The sequence below is a fragment of the Mus musculus genome, chromosome 2 (genome assembly GCF_000001635.26).
Source record: "Mus musculus strain C57BL/6J chromosome 2, GRCm38.p6 C57BL/6J".
Lineage (NCBI taxonomy): Eukaryota > Metazoa > Chordata > Mammalia > Rodentia > Muridae > Mus > Mus musculus.
In genome coordinates, this window is record NC_000068.7 from 49,860,058 (window position 1) to 49,879,920 (window position 19,863).

The 19,863-nt window shown below is 44.1% G+C and overlaps 1 protein-coding gene across 15 annotated transcripts in view; it reads left to right on the top strand.

Annotated features, from left to right (window-relative positions):
• Lypd6b (LY6/PLAUR domain containing 6B) overlaps positions 1-19,863 on the top strand; it is a 161,510-nt gene that overhangs the window by 72,718 nt on the left and 68,929 nt on the right. For 7 of the 15 annotated variants that reach the window (XM_006498352.4, XM_006498350.4, XM_006498351.4 and 4 more), the window contains one exon: positions 3,754-3,849. The exons of 6 other annotated variants lie outside the window; for them this stretch is intronic. The gene's annotated coding sequence lies outside the window, so the exon portion shown is untranslated. Of the gene's footprint in view, positions 1-641; positions 733-3,753; positions 3,850-19,863 lie in introns of those variants that run through there. 2 more of the 15 variants (NM_027990.4, XM_017319267.1) reach the window with 2 other exon arrangements.

Sequence of the window (19,863 nt, forward strand, 5' to 3'; positions counted from 1 at the left end):
AAATTCCATTTTCTGAAAATAATAGTCTTCGTTTTTTGACTCTTTCTGTTCTAAGAATGCTTGAATTCTAGGTTTTTTGGGGATTACCAACATGTAATTCTTTTTGGGTACAGAACAAACTGCACGTGCCAGCATAATTTTTTCCTGTTTGGGAGAGAACAATTTGCTGATAGCAGATAATACATACACTCATGCATACATACATACATACATACAGACATACAGACAGACAGACAGACACACACACACATACTCAAGGCAAGTATATGCCCATGGGAAACACAGGTGGTATGTGTTGGGCATTTAGTGCATAAGTCTGTTCTGTAGGCAGGGGTTGTGAAACATTGTATAAGTTGGGATCATACGATACTACCAACAGGTGTTCATGCAAGAGTAGTATTGTGTTTTCAGCCTTGCGTCCTTAGCAACCCACAGAACTGGGATCATTTCTAACGCCTCTGAAGTTGAAATGGCAGGGCAGTCACCAATTGTTATTGTGGCTGTTCACTAATTCCTCTAATGGAGTTCATCAAGGTGACAGATAATCCAAAAAGCAGATAGCTCATAAATCAGGCGGCCCTGTCAAAGAACTGCGAGTCTCCGTTTCTCTCCAGCCAGTGACCTTTCTGCTTGTTTGCGTTAGGATTATGAGAAAAAGAGCCTGGATTCCACAAGCTCAGAAACCATTTACAACGTTGCTCCACCCTCTCCCAGGCCACACCCATCAGCCAGGTAACAGGAAAATGAGATGAACGAACGGCCATTTAAGATTTCTTTCAGTAATTTATCCAGAGCTGACCTTGCTGGGATGGGTTCTAAGGGTTGGGATGGTCCAGTTCCATCTGCCAGAGCCTCTAGCAGGAAGTTGGGCTTTTCTGCCAAACGGACTTTTCACATTACCCCCCCCCCACCCCCCCACCCCGTCCCCCCATCGAAACCTCTCCACTGGTAAACCCCAGAAGGGCAAACACATCCTTGCCGACCAGTTCATGTAGCCACTTTACAAATTGCTAATCTCAAAGCCTGTTTACCAGTCAAACAGAGCCCTCTCCAGAAAAGCCTTCCACACACAGAACCACGCCTGGCCTGCAGTTAGGATGAAGGGATTACTTTCTAGTCTTGGCTAGGGTTTCAGCTGCCAGAACACCTTCCTCCTCCTGGAAGCCTGCTCCCTGCTGCAGCTCCTCCTCCTCCTCCTCCTCCTCCTCCTCCTCCTCCTCCTCCTCCTCCTCCTCCTCGCTCGGGGAAACCACCCTGCCTCCAGGGGGCATTCATTCTGTTACAAGGACTACTCCCCTATCTAAATCACAGTGTTGGAGGGAGTGTCTTAAGGAAGGGTTAGGGTGGGAGGAAGCGGCGGGAAGTCCTGGTGCTTGTCCAGGTGACAGGGGGCCATGAATCCCTGTGTGTTCTGCGAGTTCAGGCGATATCCGAGGGGTATCCTCTGAGTACTTCAGTGCCACCAGTCTCTAGAATTGTATGCTGTTCTTGCCAAGCATCTTAGTTCAGATCTCTTTCCAGCACCACGTTGTAGACGTTAGATTTGTTATTTGTTAGGAACATTTAAAGCATCCGGGTAAAAGTGTCAGCTTTTTTCCTTCCTTTCCTACTCTTTGAGCTTCCTTCTGGGCTCAGTTTCCTCCTTCCTGAGGTATAGTATTTAGGAGTCCCGCTCACGAAGTTCTGTTGGTAGTAACACTAGTTCTTGCCTATAGGAAACTGAATGTACTTTCCTCTCATCGTGGAGCCATAACTTTGCTGTGTCTTTTGTTAACAGCTGGGAGGCCCCTATCTTGACCTGTGGTGTTGCCGTCATCGTGGCTTCTTTTCTGTCACGAGCTCGGTTAGGTCTTCTGTAACGGCTCCTCAGTATACATTGATAAGGAACACATTTTATTTCTTCTTCTTAGGGTGGGGGGTATTTTCTGAGCATTTGCTTTTCATTGGTTCCATAAAAATCTCAGCCCTCCCCAACCTCTGTCCTGCATCCTGACCACTCCTAGACCGCTTATCAGATTGGTGATTCTTCCTTCAGCCATCCCCAGCCACAGCTGAATCCATCCAGTGACTTTAATTTGAGTGATTTTTTTTCCATTTTTTATTAGGTATTTAGCTCATTTACATTTCCAATGCTATACTAAAAGTCCCCCATACCCACCCACCCCCAGAGTGATTTTTTTTAAATCGATGCTATTGTCATACAAAGTTTTCTTTCGCTAGTTAGCAAATCCTCCTGCAATTTCCTAAAGTCAGTTTCGACTGTTTGTCTTTAATTGTGTATTGCAGTACTGCATATTTCAATATTTGGTAATCAAGGTGTGGTTCCTATCAGTTCATCCGACTCTCATTATGCTGCTTTGCTTCCTTGTGTTTCAGGGAGCTTATATTTAATTAAATTTAATTTATAGAAATAACAAGGGCCTGTGGAGAGATTTGTTTCGTGTGCTTGGAGCGGTGAGGAAGGAAGAACCTGGGATTGTCTTGGCGCTGTCTAGGGTCTTGGCTTGCTGCACACATTTCTGCTTTGCCGTGCCTAGGGTCTGGGACTCAGTTTCTCCTTCCAGAAACAGAATGGCTTCTCCTCTCAAAGTCTCGTTGCATATGTGCTATTTACCCTTTGTATTTACTGCCCCCTCCCTTCTCTTCCCTTGTTTTCATCTCTCCCTTATTCCCCCCTCCTTTTCTTTTTTGTGTGTATGTGTGTCTACTGATGTACATTTTTCTAGAGCTGGAGCTTATGACATAGTGCAGCATCTTGTTTGTTGTGAGCATGGCCCTACCATTGAGCCACACCTATATCTATACTTTGTGGAAAATTCCCTTACTTTTTTGATGGTTAAATATGCACTATAATATTTTCTTAGTGTATTTATGCGGGGTCTTATTGTATCATAGCACATGGGTCTTGCAGACTATAGGTTGAAACATAAAGACGGATCTCAGGAGATCATGTTTGAGTCCTTGTCTCCTTCCAGTTTTAGCTAATATGTTGCAGAGCCTTGGGAATGTGCTGCTCTGTTTGGTGTTTTGAGACAGAGGTTCTCTGTGTAGCCCTGGCTGTCCTAGGACTATCTCTGTAGACCAGGCTGGCCTCAGACTCACAAGAGACCACCTGCTTCTGCTTCCCAAATGCTGAAATTAAAGGTGTGAATCGCCACTGCCAGGAAGAAATGGCTATTCTTGGCTTATGAGTATAATGCTCTTTTTTTTTTTTTTTGGAGAATTTCATATGTGAGCATTATATTTACATGATTTCCACCTCAAACTCTTCTTCCTCCAGCCCTCTCTAATCTCTATCACCTCTTCTTTATTGTTGTTACCTCCTGTCTTCAACAGGACTTACATGCCACAGAGAGGAAGATGGTCAGGCATCCTTTTTGAATGCATGGTTTATTGTTCACACAGGAAAAGAGGAAACAACCTACAGCAAATGAATCTAACAACACAACAACCCAGCTCTAAGTGAGAGAGGGAGGATGGAGCCAGGGACAGTGGCAGAGGTTGTCTTGAGATCTGCTTGCAAAAGGCTGTTTATCTGCATGTTGCCCCTGTGGTGAAGGCAAGCCAATGAGATGCACATCACCTGCCTTTGGCTTTTGTTTGATAGCCTATTCTAGTTTTAGTCTTTTCTGGTGTTCTGATCCCCTTGATTGTAAACCAGAAGAAAATCTGATGAGAACAACATCAGCCACCTGTCTCTCTAGGGGAGAAAGGCAGCGCTCACCTGGGTATCCTGTCTCTTTTCTGTTGCAGAGTTATGAATAATCCCTGATTGCTGTCGTGCTGAGTGGGTAAATGACAAAGGGCAGAGGGAATTTTGGTGTCAGACGCCTGCTTTCTCCAACTCTGGTGAGTGGGTATATTCTAAAGCCACAGAGAGCCATTGGTGATGGTTTACTGGGGACTCGGAAGGCAAGGATGAACAAATGATGCATTTAGAAGGAATTCTAAAAGGGCCACCTTCCTTAGCTTTCTGAGATCATAATAGGAAAAGGAGAAGGATAATTTTTGTATTTCCGAGAGCTAAAGTTGTAGAGAGAGGTTTGGTTTCTTTAAAACCCCACATATGTTATATATGTTTTCTGCTTTAATCCCCCGTGTGGGATATGGATGGGTCTGCTTCAGTTCGTCCACAGTTGTCAACTATGATTGTCTTGTGCTGGGGGTGGAGGCGGGAAAAGTGGAGTGATTTTTTTTTTTTTTTTTTTTTTTGCCAGCTGCAGATAGTTTAATTCTGGGGTCTCTGGAGAGGGTAAAAAGGCAAGAACCCCAAGAGGGCCTGTGGTGGTGGCTGCTCCACTCTCTGTGCTGCTGGTCCGCTCCATTTGCCATTGCTGTGTTGCTGGATATTCTGACGATGAATATTGGACATCCCCCCCCCCCAATACGGATAGCCCTAATCAGCAGGAAGTAGCCTATAGAGGTCTACTCCCCCTTCCCCTCAAACCTTCTTTCTCTTCTACCTCATATTGTGGGATTGGGAGGGATTAGGCTGGAATAAGTGTTAGAAGGAAGGTAGAGGTATGAACACCCAATAAAATGATAAAGCAAATACACCATTATATAGCAAGTAAAATTCCTTAATGTATAAACAACATTTAAAAATATGAGGGCCAGGGAAATGGATCAGGAGTAAAGGTGCTATTAATGACCTGAATTTGATACCTTGAACCCACATGACAGAAAGAGAGAACTAACTCCTACCAGTTATCCTCTGACACCACATGTATGACACGCTATGTACATGCAGGCACACACAATACATTTTGTAGACAATTGAAACAGATAATACACAAAATGTAGTCATAGATCCAGGTACCTTCTGCTTTCTTTAGGGACCCCCATCCCCACACTCTCTATGTGCCAACCTTCTCTTTGAGATGCATGCAGTGAACAACCTCATGCAGAAATGTAAGCAGCCAGCAGCTGCTGGCTTCCTGCTCTGATGTCTAACTGGAGATGATTTTTGAGGCAAGGCTAGGCAGCTCCTGTGCAGGTGGCAAGCGTATCTACTGGGTGAGAGAGGTTGCCTTTGACGGTTGAGTGCTTTTGAGAGTTACGGGCCTCTCCTAGGCAGCATCTCTAACCAGTGGTGTTCATCATGACTAGATGGGCTTTATCGAAGCTCTCTGGGTATAGCTTTGTTTTCAGAGCAGAGAACTTTTTCAGGTGCTCCTCAATTCTGATAGGGTAAATCATGAAACTATGAGAAATAGGAAATACGATAAGCAGAAAATGAACTTACTATCTCTAACATGATAACCTTCTAGCTTAGCTGTAAGATTCCGAGTCTCAGTTGCTTCCCCTTGTGACCACACAGCTGGCTAAAGGCTGCATGCCTGCTGCCACAGCCCAGCATCATGGCGGCACATCTTCCCATATTTTGCTTGTCTGGGAAAATATTAGGAAAACAATCTCGGACTGTAGTTTCAAGTGAACATGAATCGCTTTCTCATCCGACACGGCTGGAAATTAGTAAACTGATTTACAGTTAGGCAGGGCCTCTTTGTAAGTTTCTACATATTGCTTATTTCCAGCTCAGTGATTGGTGGGAGGTTGGAGCTCTGAGTATCACTTAGAATGGGGCCAGTGTAGTATCTGCCTGGTGGGCTAGGGTACTGGGATAGAAGCAGAAAGAGCCCAGAAGATAGAAACCCCGCTGGAGGGGCTGGGGCACTGGACACCAACATCACCTCCGACTCTGAGAATCATCTTTCTTTTGTGTAATAGATGGCTTTCTTGTTTCTTGTCTCATCCCTTTTGCGCCTCTAAACTCTTGTTCTCTGGGTCTTTGCCTTTGGTTTTCAGCAACCTGTGCTCTGCTGACACTCTGTTCAGACAAAGGGGGTGTGCCACATTCCCTTTCCTGAGTACTGCCCCTAGAGGACACTTGCTCAGGACTCTGTGGAGGCCATTCTACCTGGTGAAGGTCTTGTTTCTCCCTTAGATTTCTGAGGACACAGCCAGACTCATTATTCTACTACTGGTCCCTTGTTGAAGCCACTATGTACCACTCCACAGACTGTCCCCAGGTCCCACTTCACATATGGCTGATCTCCAGATGAATTATTTCACATTGTCCTGGGGTGAAGAGTGACGTTAAATGTCCTCTTAAGGGAAAAAGAAGGAGGAAATAGGACTGTTTGAATTTGGACATCATGATGATCTGGCCTTTGTTTCAGAACTATACCACAATGAACATGTAAGCAAATGTTCATGGAATGACTTGTATCTGGAGAAAAATTCAAGTCTTTTGTTCAAAACAAGAGGTTTCCTCATCCCGAAGTGGTGTCTGGCCTGGTCTCGCTGCATCAGGCCCGAGTAGGATGATTAGGCCGGGATGTGCCCACATCCTTCTCCCTGTGCCTGTCCATACTGAACATTTCCATCTGCTTCAAGTATGTCCTGTCTGGTCTTTCTATCTGAGGACAATGATGTACAAAATCTGAACATTGTTGTACTTGGTGTGTGATTAGGAAAGGCTAGCATGTCTAAGGTCCTCTTTAACAACCTGTTACCTGACTAAAACCTCCTTCTTAAAAGCCTTTTATCCCAAATGTCCACAACTTTCATAATAATAATACCTTTCTATGCCTGAGTGCTTAGATATGCCACACTTCTGCCTGCTGTTGGCAGGCCTCCTGGACTTTTGTTAATCACATGGGCGCTGTGAGTATTAAGTACACAAGTGGGTGCAGAGGAGATACTCCGATTGAACTGCAAATCCTCATCACATGAATGATCCCTCCTTCTGGAGAATCCATGGAAAGAGCTGTGCTCTGCAAGTCTCATTAAACTCAGGGATGCTGCTGCTTTTATTGGTCAAATGCTGTGGTTTGGGTAACTTTGCTTAACCCATAGCAACTTCTCGTGGAAGAATGTTTTACAGTGACCCATATCAGCTTCTGGTGGGATAGCATGGAACACAGAGCCGCATTTTGAGTGTTTCTACAAGGAGGTAGTGCTTGATCGAACTCGCCATCCTGAGTTCATTTCATCTCATGGGCTTTCATGTTTCAGCTCCCTTAATGTTAACATGAAATGCTTCCGATGCTTTGAGTCCCATCCTATGGTTCTGCTCACTGAAGATAAGCAGCAATTTCTCATTTTATTTTACTTTATCATGGGTCACTAATGGGTCTAAATAACCTTCTTAGCTGTCCTGGCAGAACCAAGCGAGAAGAGAAGAGCCAAGAAAAGGGGGCCAGGAGAAAATGAAAGGACTGGAGAGGACGTGTGAGAGAACAAAGCAAGGAGATACAGAGAGACATTTTATCTGCTGATTGCTTAAGGGGCTGCCCATTTCCTGGATAATAAGCTTGGAATTAGAGAGTCCATCTTCAGATCCTCAAAAGAGGTTTCTGCCACCGTACCTGGCTCTACCCCATGAATTCCTAAACACCAGAAAACCAGTACTGTATGAGATGTTAATATGTGTTCCTTTCAGACTGGAATACAGACCAGTAGATAACAGCTAACAGCTAGTTAACCTTAACCTGCTTTTAGGTGCATTAATCTGTGTTTAGGGAAGGGAGCAGCAGCCTTGTGAGTTTGAAGCCAGTGGTCGGTACATATATGGGACTCTCTTAAAAACCGAAACAGCAAAAGCAAGTGTTCCCTGAGGTAATTCACTATGATCTCTAGCTTCCTCGTTAACTGATATTATTATATATTGGCTCATAACCCTGGTCAGTTTTCTTTATTGTATAGATATGTTTCTGTAATATGAGTACCTTTTAAATTATTGTTACTTAAAATTAAAAAACTCCAAGTCTCAAAATTGCATGTTGGCCAGGGCTTCCCTTTCTTTAAATTTGTTGATCATAGGATGGGAAGGTAGTCAGGATCTAGGACAACCAGGCACATAAAAATTCCTAAGCCTTAATGTCCAGGTATACAAGTGAAGTGTCCCCACCCCCACCCAAAGCTCATGTGTAGAAGGCTTGGACCCCCAGTGCTTCCCAGAGCTCAAACCTTTGGAATATACTTGGATCATGAGGGTCCTCTTGAAGAGGCTACACCATTGATGGACTAAATGATTGGAGGAGTTAAGCTTTGTTATGAAGTTCCTTCTCTCTTTCCCTTTCCCCCACTTCCCCTTCCCTTTTTCTACCTTCCCCATCTTTGTCTCCCTCTTCTTCCCTTTCTGGCTATCAATGGTTCTGCAGTGTGCTATCTACTAATCTTCTGTCTCATGACAGGCCTAAAAGCAATGGGGAGCCGGCCCACCCCAGGCCACTACGCACCGGATCCTCAAACAACCTTTTTCTCTTTGAAGTTGCTTTCTCTCAGATATTCTGCTAGAGATGGAAGGCTGACACACTCACTCGGGTTGGTCTCTTATGTGAAGAGTTTCTCTTATGTGAAGTCACACAGATTTCTCTGCAAAGGACACATGACCGGCAAAGTCTGTAAGAAAGTAAGAATGAGAGAACAGAAAGATCTGGTAATAAAAGCGTGCGCATCCTTCAAAGAGAGAAACAGCTCAGGAAAATACACAGAACCACAGAGCCTTGAAGTAGCTGCCACTCTCACACATTTCTGTCACATCTCTGTGCTTTTCATAGAAGGAAACCGGGACCAAGAAAGTGGAACTGATACACCCAAAGCTATGCAGTCTGTGTGGGCAGAGCTGCCTGTCCTAGCACTCTTCACACTATTACATAGACTAATCAGAACAGACAACAGATCGATGCATTGCCTTTTTAAAGAAGAGCCAGGCCTAGGATGAAGGTTATTTATTGAGGTATTGAAAGATTAAGCTTTCCAGGCTATGAGTGACAGACACCCTGTGTGCATCAAACAGAGGGAGCACATAGTGCAGCCTGTTCAAAGGGTTGCTGTGGATAAGACTTGCTTCCCATGTGCCATGACTTAGTTTCTATTTGGGACAAAGGAAAGGGATTTAGTTGAGGTCCTTGGGTTTCTAGCAAGTAGAGCATGGTTCTGTGTGTTCTTTCTCCAGGGAAGAGATTGGATACAACTCAGATACCCCAATCCCTGGCTGATGCCAGTGGACACTGGGCAAAGCCCCGTGTTCTGGCCATCTCTCCTTGGCTGCAGATGGAGAATGGACTCGTGGTCAGCTGCCCATTGACAAGAGGGAGGCTTTGAACTCTTTCAGAGCTGCTTAGCCAGGAGAGTTACTGCTGAAAGAACACGGGCAACTTATTTCCATCTTACAGAAGCGCCGTTTGTTAGCTGCACTTGGCCCTGCCCCATTAAATTAGCCCTGCATTCTCAGTAGCTTGTTGGAAGAATTGCTAGAGCTCTGCTTCATTGCTCCTTGGCAGGCTGCTTAGTGGAAGACTTTGTTAGCAAGCGCCAAGATACAATACTGAGACTTAGAATTAAGCCTGCCCAGAGCCCAAGGCTTTTGTAGGCGAATGCTTTTATTTATTTACTTATTTAAAATTTATTCTTCTATGATGCATTTCCATTGTAGTGATGGACCCCGAACAATTATGGGTCAGGAACAGTAGTACCTCTTTAGTCCTTTTTTTCCAGCTTTCTTATGGGGTTCTGGAGCCCTGGTGACTTAGGGAGATCACAGCTTGTAATTTTTGTGAATATTTGACTGCTTTTTCTTTAGTCAGACCTAGCAAAATTTGAAGAGTCCTATAGACTTATGTTCAGCAAAGAAAATGGTTTGGCTGTAAAAATAAGTCGGGGCTGTGAGGTCAGCTTGATGAGGGTCATCGGTTCACAGTGTGGTTGATGTTCGCAGCTTGCCTGGGTCCCTTGCCACTGCCTATTGGTTTTAGATGCAACACAGGGAGTCAGTGCACCCAGTAGGCATCCGTTTCATTTTGAGGTCATAACTAGGTACTGTGGCTGATACGTCCTTCTAGTGAGAATTTCCTAGATAGTGTTCTTGGGAGCCATGCAGAGTAGGTATCAGAAGCCATTCTCTACCATCCAGTCAACAACAGACACAGGACTGTCGCTAGCAAGGCTTCTTGAGATATCTCCTTACGGTGGCCTTGACCTGTAGCAAACCGCTATTTGCAAGAATTAAGGGGATGAGAAAGTCAGAACAGCATTCTTTCTGACCCCCAGTGTGCATTGGCTTCCCTTGTAGATCAGATGTGAATGCGCCAAGGAGAAAGATCTAGAAAGATTCATTTGGCAAACATTTTCTACATGCTTACTCGATGCCAGCTCTTGGAGACAAACCCAGCCTGCTCTCAGGGTCCTTTTCTGTGTGGAGGGAACGGGCCAAGAAGCAAGTGTTTGCTGGTGATAAGGATGTGCACTGTGAAAGAATGGAGGAGGAAGGGAGGGAGGGAAACAGGCGATGAGGAGGAAGAAAGAGCAAAGCCACCGCTCTGGGATGGGGTCAGTGGTTAACAGTTTGTACAAAGAGTCCAGGAAAGGCCTTGCTGATAGGTGGCTTTTGAGCAGCTCCTTTCAGATGCCCCACCCATTCCCTTGCTCATTCAGATTGAGGAGTGGGACAGTGTCTTCTTATCAGAGCCTTATGAGTAACGAGAATTTACTAAAGATCCCGCATGGAAGGTGTTTTATTTAAGCAGTCGTTACACATCAAATTCATTGTTAGATGTATTATGTAGAATTCTGGCTTCATAGAAAGTCACCAAAAAATAGAAAATAAAAAAATAAAAAAAAAGGACTCCAACTTCCCAAACTTTTTATTGTTTTTAAGGTATTTGTGGGCCCAGAAAACTATTCCTTGGGGGATGGGAACACTCACATAAACGTAGAGTTGTTTTTAATGCCTCTGCTGTTCAGATCACTAGAGAGTATTCATTTGAAATAAAAGCAGTTTTGCTCAGGGATAGATCTGAATCAATGATATAACTTGAAATTATGCCAGCAACCCCATTCTCTCACAGCATATGATACAGTTGGTATAGGAGCTAGCGAAGGAATGTTTTGGCTTTACATTAGACACATCTGGAAGTAAGCCAGGATCTGGAAGCCACGTAGCTAACCTGGGTTGTCAATCACTATTGGCCCAGAAATGCTCTGTAAGAACCTTTGCAGTTGCAATGTTAGCATCAGTGATAGTCAAACAGACAAGGTTAAGAATAGGCTAAACTGGGCAGGAGAGATGGCTGGGCAGTTAGAGTACTGGCTACTCTATCAGAGGTCCAGAGTTCATAGTCTCAGTGCCTACATGGCAGCTTTCAACCGACTCCACCTGTAGTCCTGGCACTTGATGCCCTCTTCTGGTATGCAGACATATAGGCAGACAGAACAAAACCAAACCCATATACAGAAATAAATCTTTAATATAAAATAAGAAAGAATGTGCCAAACTAATACAATACCTTTGTTATTCTCAGTCTTTACTGAACAAAATGAGGCCATGATCACTCCAAGGTGTATGATTGAAGAGAAGATTTGTATTGTAGACAGAGGGAGGGTACAGCCAGGGACATCTGGAAGAGACCAGAGCAGGGAGGGGAAATGGTAGAGTAAATGTGACCAGATTGCTAAACAGGGCCATGAAGGGAACAAGGGATGGAGGAGGAGGGTTGGGGTGGGAAAGTGAGAGAGGAGAAGAGAGGGGGAGATAGATAGATAGATAGATAGATAGATAGATAGATAGATAGATAGATAGACAGAGAGAGACAGAGAGAGACAGAGAGACAGAGACAGAGAAGAGAAAGGGCCAAGAGGACAAAGGGAACCTAAAGGACCAAGAGAGAAGGCAAAGAGAGCATGCAGCCAAAATGGCAGGGTTTTAGAAGAAGGGAAGAGAAGCTGAGGGAAGAGAAGCTAAGGCCATCATGGGCTGGAGACCTGGGTAGAGGGCAGGATGAGAAGAATTGCGAGGACACCAGCACAGGACTCTGTAACAGGCAGTGGCTGAGAGAGCCCAGAGCCCAGCATACACTTTGGTATACTAATAGGCACCCCAGTTAGCCATTTGTCCCAGGTTTCTTTTAGACCTGACACTCATAATGCTGTATATTTGCTGTTTGTTTTTGTAAACTTTAAAAAAATTTATTTAGATTGAGAAGTTATTATTTTGTGAGACTTGTGTGTATATTTAAGTATGTACTCATGAGTACATATGTATCTTTTCAAACTTTTTATTTAAATTCTACTTATTTTCTTATTTAATCATTCATTCACTTATTAATTTTCAGAATGTGTTACCTAGGCTAGTCTCTAACTCTGGGTCTAAACTGACTTTTTCAGATCAGACTCCCAAGTAGCTGGGTCGGCAGATGCATCCCACCACACCCAGCTAGGAGATTTAAGAAATTGAACTTATTTGCAAAGAAAGAACTGAGAAATGTCAGAAACTAAATTAGAGATAATTTTCTAAGAACCAATGCTGATGTCACTTTAAAGGGTCCCCAACTTCTCTGTTTCCTCCCCAGGCCAGGCTGGGTGAGATGCTGCGCTTCTGAGCTTCTAGAGAAGTCTGTATGTGTCTCAACTACAGTAACCACTAGCTGTGAACTTAGTGTCTTTCCCTGGCTCCCTTGAAGGCTGGGTCTATGTCTTTGAGCCCAAATCCACCCTCACCTTGCATGATGTCTAATCTGAAAGAGGGATCCCATATATGTCTGTTGATTGCATAGATGAATAAAGAATTATTAAGATGTATGTGTCATTTGGAAACCTCCTGATAATTAGAGCAAAAAGAAAATTCTACTGGCTTCCCAGGTTTACATACACCTATAAATCTATGAAAAACACTTGTTGCCCCCTCTTGGAGCTAAGTTCCCGAAGGTACGTGACGATGACACAGAGTAAGAAGATCATGGGCTTCCTAGGAAACACATTGTCAATAAATCCCAAGTGCCTTTGCCTTGACTGAATGAAAGAACCACCCTAGCCTTTGCTGGACCCTAACGGCTGGAGGCCAACTACAGCATCAGGAAATGGAGGTTCTTAGCTTTCTGGTAACTGTCTGTTGGAGCTTCCCTCTCCCAGAAGGCAGTGAGCCCGGGGGCCTGCTTATTTATGCGCCAGATTCTAACCTCCCTGTTTGCGACCGTTTAATAGACACCCTACTGAAAAAGTCTACTATGCTCACTCTCAGGCTGTGGCACTGAGTGGAATGTGGGAACCGAGGAAGGACATCATCGGTAGAGACAATGGCAAGGGAGAAGCATGCATTCGGGACTTGCAGGATGCTTAACCGGGTGTGGCTTTCCCCGTTCTTTCACAGAAGTCTGCCTTGGATGACTTATTGACTGTATGAGAAAGTCTTTATTTTGTGGAGACAAATGGGAATACAGGGGAGGGGAAGCTAGTACATCTGGTTTCATTAACAGTATTTTCTAAGCAACTACTTCTGTGAGGAGGGAACAACACTAAGAAATCTAAAACATCCTTACTGGGGGACTGAAGATTAATTGATTTTTTTTTTTTGCTTGTGTGTGTATAGGTGCAGAAAGAGAAAAGGGAGAGAAGAAAGTTAAAAGTCTTTTGATGTAGCACAAACAATTCTTCACTGAAATGTTTTTGATGGATGTATTTTCTTTTAACCTGTACAATAAAATAATAGACAAAGGCTGTGAATGGTAAAATGTTCAGAATCAGCAAGAAAGGAAGCAAATATTTACTCCCGGCATCCTTTAAAGGGTTTTGGTATTTTTCTTATCCTTGAACTCTTTTTTTTTCTTTTTAAATGTTTTGTTTATTTTTTTAAGATTATTTTATTTAATGTATGTGTTTTGCTTGCATGTATGTATGTGCACTACCTGTGATCCTGGTGCCCATGGAGGTCAGAAGAGGGCATTGAGTCCCCTGGAACATGAGTTACAGATGGTTGTGAGGTAGCATGTGGGTGCTGGGAACCAAACCTGGGTTCCCTGCAAGAATAGCAAGTGATCCTAACTGCTGAGCCATCTTTCCTGACCTGGCCCATAAACTCCTATAGGGATCCTGTGAGCCAATGGTATCTGGATTGTCGGGGTAAATCCACTGTTGGCTCCATGAAGTCAGCTTTATGCATCAGAGCCAGAGTCCCAGAGCTTACACTAAAGCCCTTAAGGCAATGTGGCATTACATAGACATCAGAAAACGTGTATCTCCCAAATATGCTTCTCTCTATTTCAAAAATGGGCAGAATTTTGAGCTTCATCAATTAAAATTTTGCTTTAGGGGGTCTTAGGTTCAGGTCTCAGTACCCACAGGGTCCACTCACAACTCCAGTTCCAGGGAAATCTGATACCTTCTCCTGACCCCTAAGGGCACCAGGCAAGAACATGGTGCACAGAGATATGCAGAAAAAAAACACTCCTCTATATAAAATAAAATAAATATGAAAAATGTTTTAAACCATTGCATCTAGATTATAAAGTCAAGAAGGATATGGATTTGACATGCCTTATGTGATGTAGCTCATGTACCTAGTCTCTACAAGCCGATGCTCCGCAAGCATCAATGCACTCAAGACTAAGAAATCATTACAGTCTTTTGAGGCTGGGGTATTGTAGCACACCTTTAGTCCCAGAATGTGGGAGGCAGAAGTAGATGGATCTCTGTGAACTTGAGGCAAGCTTGGTAGACATTAGAGAATTCCAGGCCAGCCAGGAATTTATAGTGAGACCTTGTCTAAAATAAATAAGTAAGTCAGTAAGCCATGGCTCAATTACCAACATTTCTGTGAACAGATATTTGGATTATGTCTATTTGTCCATATAGAACACAAAATTCCCCTATATCTTTATTCTTTACTAGACTTTATAAAGAAATGTTTCATTATTTTGTTAAAATATGGCTAGGCGTGGCCTGGCTAAGACAAAGGAATGCACATTTAAATTTCAAAAACTCTTTTGGGCCCACTGTCCTGTTTAACCTCATCTTGGCTGACACAACAACCAGTCTTTTCATTCTCTTATAAGCTTCATTAAATCCCCAAACTCAGAAGGCTGATTATTTAGTTCCTTCGAGTTTTTTTTACCCTGTTTAGACCCTAGCACAGGTAGGGCAGTGTCTTGCTTCATGGGAGGAGAATGTTTTTATGATACTGTTTAGTGAAGTTAGTTTGTGTACTTGTGTGCCTATGTGTGTGTGCATGTGTGTGTATGTGTGTTTGCCTGAGTGTGTGTATGTGCGCCATCTGTGTGTGAGCCCAAGGCCAACAACAGAAGGTAGTGTTGAATCCTCTGGAACTAGAGTTACAGGAAGTTGTGATTTGCCATGTGGGAGCTGAAACAGAAGCCTGCTCCTCTGTGAGAATAGTTAGCACTTGTAACTGCTGAGCCACTGCTCCACCCTCAAATTAGACTTCAATCAAACACTCTCGGTTATCATATACTCTTTGCAACCCTGCTTAAATATATAGACTATGTCTCTTGTGTCTACAGAGGAAAACAAGTCTAGAGCTAGGAAAGGGTTTGCAAGCAATATCTGACCTCTTGCAGAGAAACCATGGGTGTTTCTAAACCCACTTTAAACTCTGGCAATTCTTCACCACTTTAGCCTGTGGTTCTGTTCTCATGCCCATCAGCGAGTGGGAGTGAGAACGGAGTTCCTATAGCATAGTCATGAAGGTTGACAAGGATACAAAGAAGCCCTAGACCTTGGTTTTTGTCCCATAGTAGGTATGGGGGTGCCCTGGATGTTTTTTGTTTTGTTTGGTTTGGTTTGGTCACCTTGACACAAACCTAGCCATCTGCAGGAAGAGACAATCTTGAGGAAATGTTGCCTTCATGATTGGTCTATAGGCAAATCTGTTGGGTATTTTCTTGATTAATGATTGGTATGGAAGAGCCCAACCTGCTGTGGGCTACTGGTCCTGAGTTGCATATCAAAGCAGGGTAAGCCAGCCATGAGGAGCAAGCTAGTAAGCAGTTTCCCTTCATGGCCACTGTTGCAGTTCCTGCCTCCAGGCTCCTGCCCTGGCTTCCCTCACTGCTGGATCCTGATCTAAGAATTGTAAGATGCAATAAACCCTTTCTTCCTCAGTCTAAGTCTTCATCACAGCAATAGAAATCTAACTAAGATGAAAATCAGCACCAAGTTAGTGGGGATGCTGTTGTGACAGACCTGATCATGTTTTGGGGAGGATTGTGGAAGGCCTTTGAAACTTTGGTTTAGAAAAAGCCAAGTGTATAGAGCTTAATGAGCTACTGTGGGAACTTAAAAGATAATGCTGATACCAGCATAGACAATGGAGGTCAGGCTTCTGAAGTTTCAGAGGGAAATTTGAGAGTCACTTCAAGACTCTATTGGGTCTGTTTGATATTTTGAATCAAGAATCTGGGGTTCTGGTCAGCTGGGGCTGAAGACTCACTTGTGATTAACAAGAGACCAGAGCCACTAAAGTGAAATCTTTGTTTGCTGGGACAATTGATACTGGTCAGCTGGGACTGTAGAGTCTGCTGTGATTAAGAAGAGAAGAGGCTCATTGACAGGAAATCTTCTAGGAACTGTCTCCTTAGATGAGCACACGGAAGCTATGGTTTCGAGGGAACTAAGATTGTACATCCTGCTGGCAATGGGACTTGGAAATGTGTAAGAAGTTTCCAGGTGGTACCGGTAAGTTTGGAAGGCATGAAAGGATCATGGAAAACAGCCTAGGTTTGTCATTGTAAGAGAATAGGAGAGACCATTGGTGAAGGTACAGCCTTGGTTGCTGTGAAGCCAGAACTAAAGGAGTCATTGAAAGTTTAGTCTTGGTACCAGGTGGCAGGGTCAGAGTCCTTGAAGAGAGCCTAGGAGAGGCTGTTGGTGAAAGTTCCGCCCACTTGCAATGGAGACCCTAGCATTTTAGGGTGGTGCCATTGGATAACCCCCAAGGACAGCAGCAGGGGTGGAGTGGTAACTGGCTTGAGCCAATGATGCAAACTGTCGTGTGGATGGTTGAGCCAGAGAAGGTGAGCTGGCTAGGCCTTTTGGAGCTCAGAAGACCATGAGTGAACCATTTGCACTGCTGGACTTTGGTGTTGTTTTTATCTGACTGTAGCTCTGTCCTGGTACTTCCTTTTTGAAAAAGGAGGAAACATGTAACTCCTTTCCTGTCTTCTATGCACCACCACTGAGAGGCTTTGTAATTTTAGAGGGAGTTGGGGTATTTTGAAGAGGCTTTGAACTTCAGAAAAGACTGGATATTTTAAGGAGACTGAAATTTAAAAGAGTTTGAATTTTTAAAGACTGAAAAGTTAAAATGTTTTAAGTTATGTTACTAATATGGGACCTTGGAGATAAACAAGAAAGGGACGGTTATAGTTAAATAGTAATGTATTTGTGTGTCAAGACGGCAAAGGGCCGATTGTCCTGGTTGTTTTTGTCAACTCGACAGGTACCTAGACATATCTAAAACGAGGGAATCCTAACTGAGGCAATGCCTCCATCAAGCTTGGCCTATAAGCAATTTCATTAGGCATTCTAGTCTTGATTAATGGGAGATTTGGAAGGGCTTAGCCTGATGTGAGCAATGCCACCCATTGGCTGGTTGGTCCTGAGTTATATAAGAAAGCCGGCTAAGTAAGTCACGAGGAGCAAGCTAGTAAGCAGCTCTCTTCTGTGGCTACTATTGTTGCAGTTCCTGCCTCTACTTTGACTTCCTCCCCTGACTCCCCTTAGTGGTGGATTGTGAACAGAGGGTTATAAGTTGCAATAAACTCTCTCTTCCCCAAGTTGCTTTTGTATATTTTATTCATAGCAATAGAAAAGTTTCAGGTAGGAATATTCACATGTGACTAGCAGATCTTTCCACAAGAAAAGCCAGAAGTGCTGGCCATCTGCATGGCCTTCCTCTGTGGATTTTAGGAATATATGGGAACATGTGCACAACACTCTCCGAGACAATGCTGGCAGCATGGTGTCTTCTCTCTTGCACACATGAGAATTACACAGACTGGCATACCTTTCTGTTTGCTTGGGTGTGCAGGAAATTCAGAACCAATAACTCATTCATTCATTCATTCATTCATTCATTCATTCTATAAGCCAGTATGGAGGACCACTGCATGCCAAGCACCGCGAGGGAGACTGATTCTTGTCTCAAGAACCCAGGCGAACCTTTCTTTCTCAAGGTGGCTCAGGTTTCAGGCAGGAGCGGTTTCATTGCACTCTGGAGTCCCTTGCTTAAGATGCTCGCCTGGGGAGGTTGAGCATGCATTTTCCCATGGAACCTAACCCTTTCTCCACTCAACTTATTAGCACTAGAAAGGAGGCAGGCTCATTTTCCTCTCAGGTGTTGACAAAGGCTGCCTTGTCCAAGGGCCAAAGGCCTTTGGTGACTTGATTAACGCACAGCCTGGCTTGTGCCGATTTTCATACGGAGACCAGTGGATGTCATCTGCTGCCTCATTAGGCCGCCACTCTTCCTGCCCCCCTCGTAATGGTGTCACTGGAGCACAGAATAATCTTAGGTAAATGCTGAAAGCATTCACAACAGAGGTAACCCAGGGTCGGCAGCGACAGATGCTCCAAAAAGCAATTCTTGTTTCCCTCTGCTCTGTGTAGAGTGCAACAGGCATGGTGGAGCTGGGCCAGTTAAATGTTTGAGGACCAGGGCATGCAGAGAGCCAAGACTGTAAAAAACAAAAAACCCCATCTCATTCGGACGATCAATTTTTAGAAATCAGGGGCGGCAGTGGAATAAGCTGGACAATCATTTTGGATGTTGAGGTGGAAGCTTGCTTATTCTAACGTAGGCAGAGAAGGGCCCTCAGACCTTTCATAGCACATGATATGGACACTGTTTAGGAACTCTGTGGCATTTCCAATGGCAGTGGGAGGAGCCATGCTGCTTATAGTGGCTCAGGGAGGACTTAGGTTACACTTGGAGAAGTTCTTCCTGTCTAGGGACTGCAGCAGCCCATGGAACAGAGTAAAGAACACGAACCCAGCTTTATTCTCTCTCGTTGTAGTTGTTTTGATAGTAGGTTGTTATTTTATTTACCAAAATGGACTCCAGAAGCCAGTTCCTTTGGTTGATCCCAGATAGTGCTCTAATTCACCACAGCATGGAGCTCTCCTTGGCCAGGTGGAGGTGAGAATTGTTCAGGGACCTCTTCCTCACACTGGAATACCAGCGGCAGTGAAGGCCACTTTAGTAGGGCATTGCTCCCCTGTAGTGAAAACTGTCTTCGCTGTCAGATCAAAGCCTGCTTAGGGCTTCATGCTTAACAGGATACACAGGTCTCTCACAGAACCATTTGGGTTGGGATTCAGCGTCCTGTCCCCTTCCAGCCGGACTGTCTAGATTCGACATGATGGCGAGACTTCTCTTTGCCCAGTGATGCTTGCACATAGGCCAGTGCCATTTCTTGGAGGGGTGGGGGTGGGGGTGGGGGAGTCCCAGAGCCGATTCACTGAATTCCATCATACACTTGGAATTGGTAAGGGTGAGCTCATTCAGGGTTACAAGGACAGTTTCTGATTCTCTGGGGCTTGGATGGATCTGACACACACCCACTGGGTCACGAAAGCCCAGGTCTGGCCTAGGCTCTTCAGGTCATATGACTGCCTACACTTCAGCCTTGTTTTAGGGCATGTCTGAAGCATTGAGCTCTGTTCCCATACCACTGAGAGAAGGTTTTCTATTACTATTTAATTGAATGAACAACAACAAGTGAACAAACAAAACTAACAACAACAAAAACCAGCCCACTGTTTCTGAATTACTATTGCACCGGTCTCGTAAATTGTAAGAAAATGGAACAGCGTGGAAAGAGTTCCTTGTCCTTCCTTGAACGCTCTTTCTTCCCAAAGGCCCTTTCTCCATCTGCCCTGCCTTTCCTTTTCAGCTAGGCCAGAAAGATGAGAAAAGGGCCACAGTTTGAAAACAATTAAACACTGTGGAGAGGTACTTAGTCAAAAATTAATCATACTGGAGATTTCTTATCTGTGAATTTTATTGCATATGTAAGAGCATTTTGTTTGGCTGTGTGTCCTATGTGCAGTTAGCTACTAGCAGCT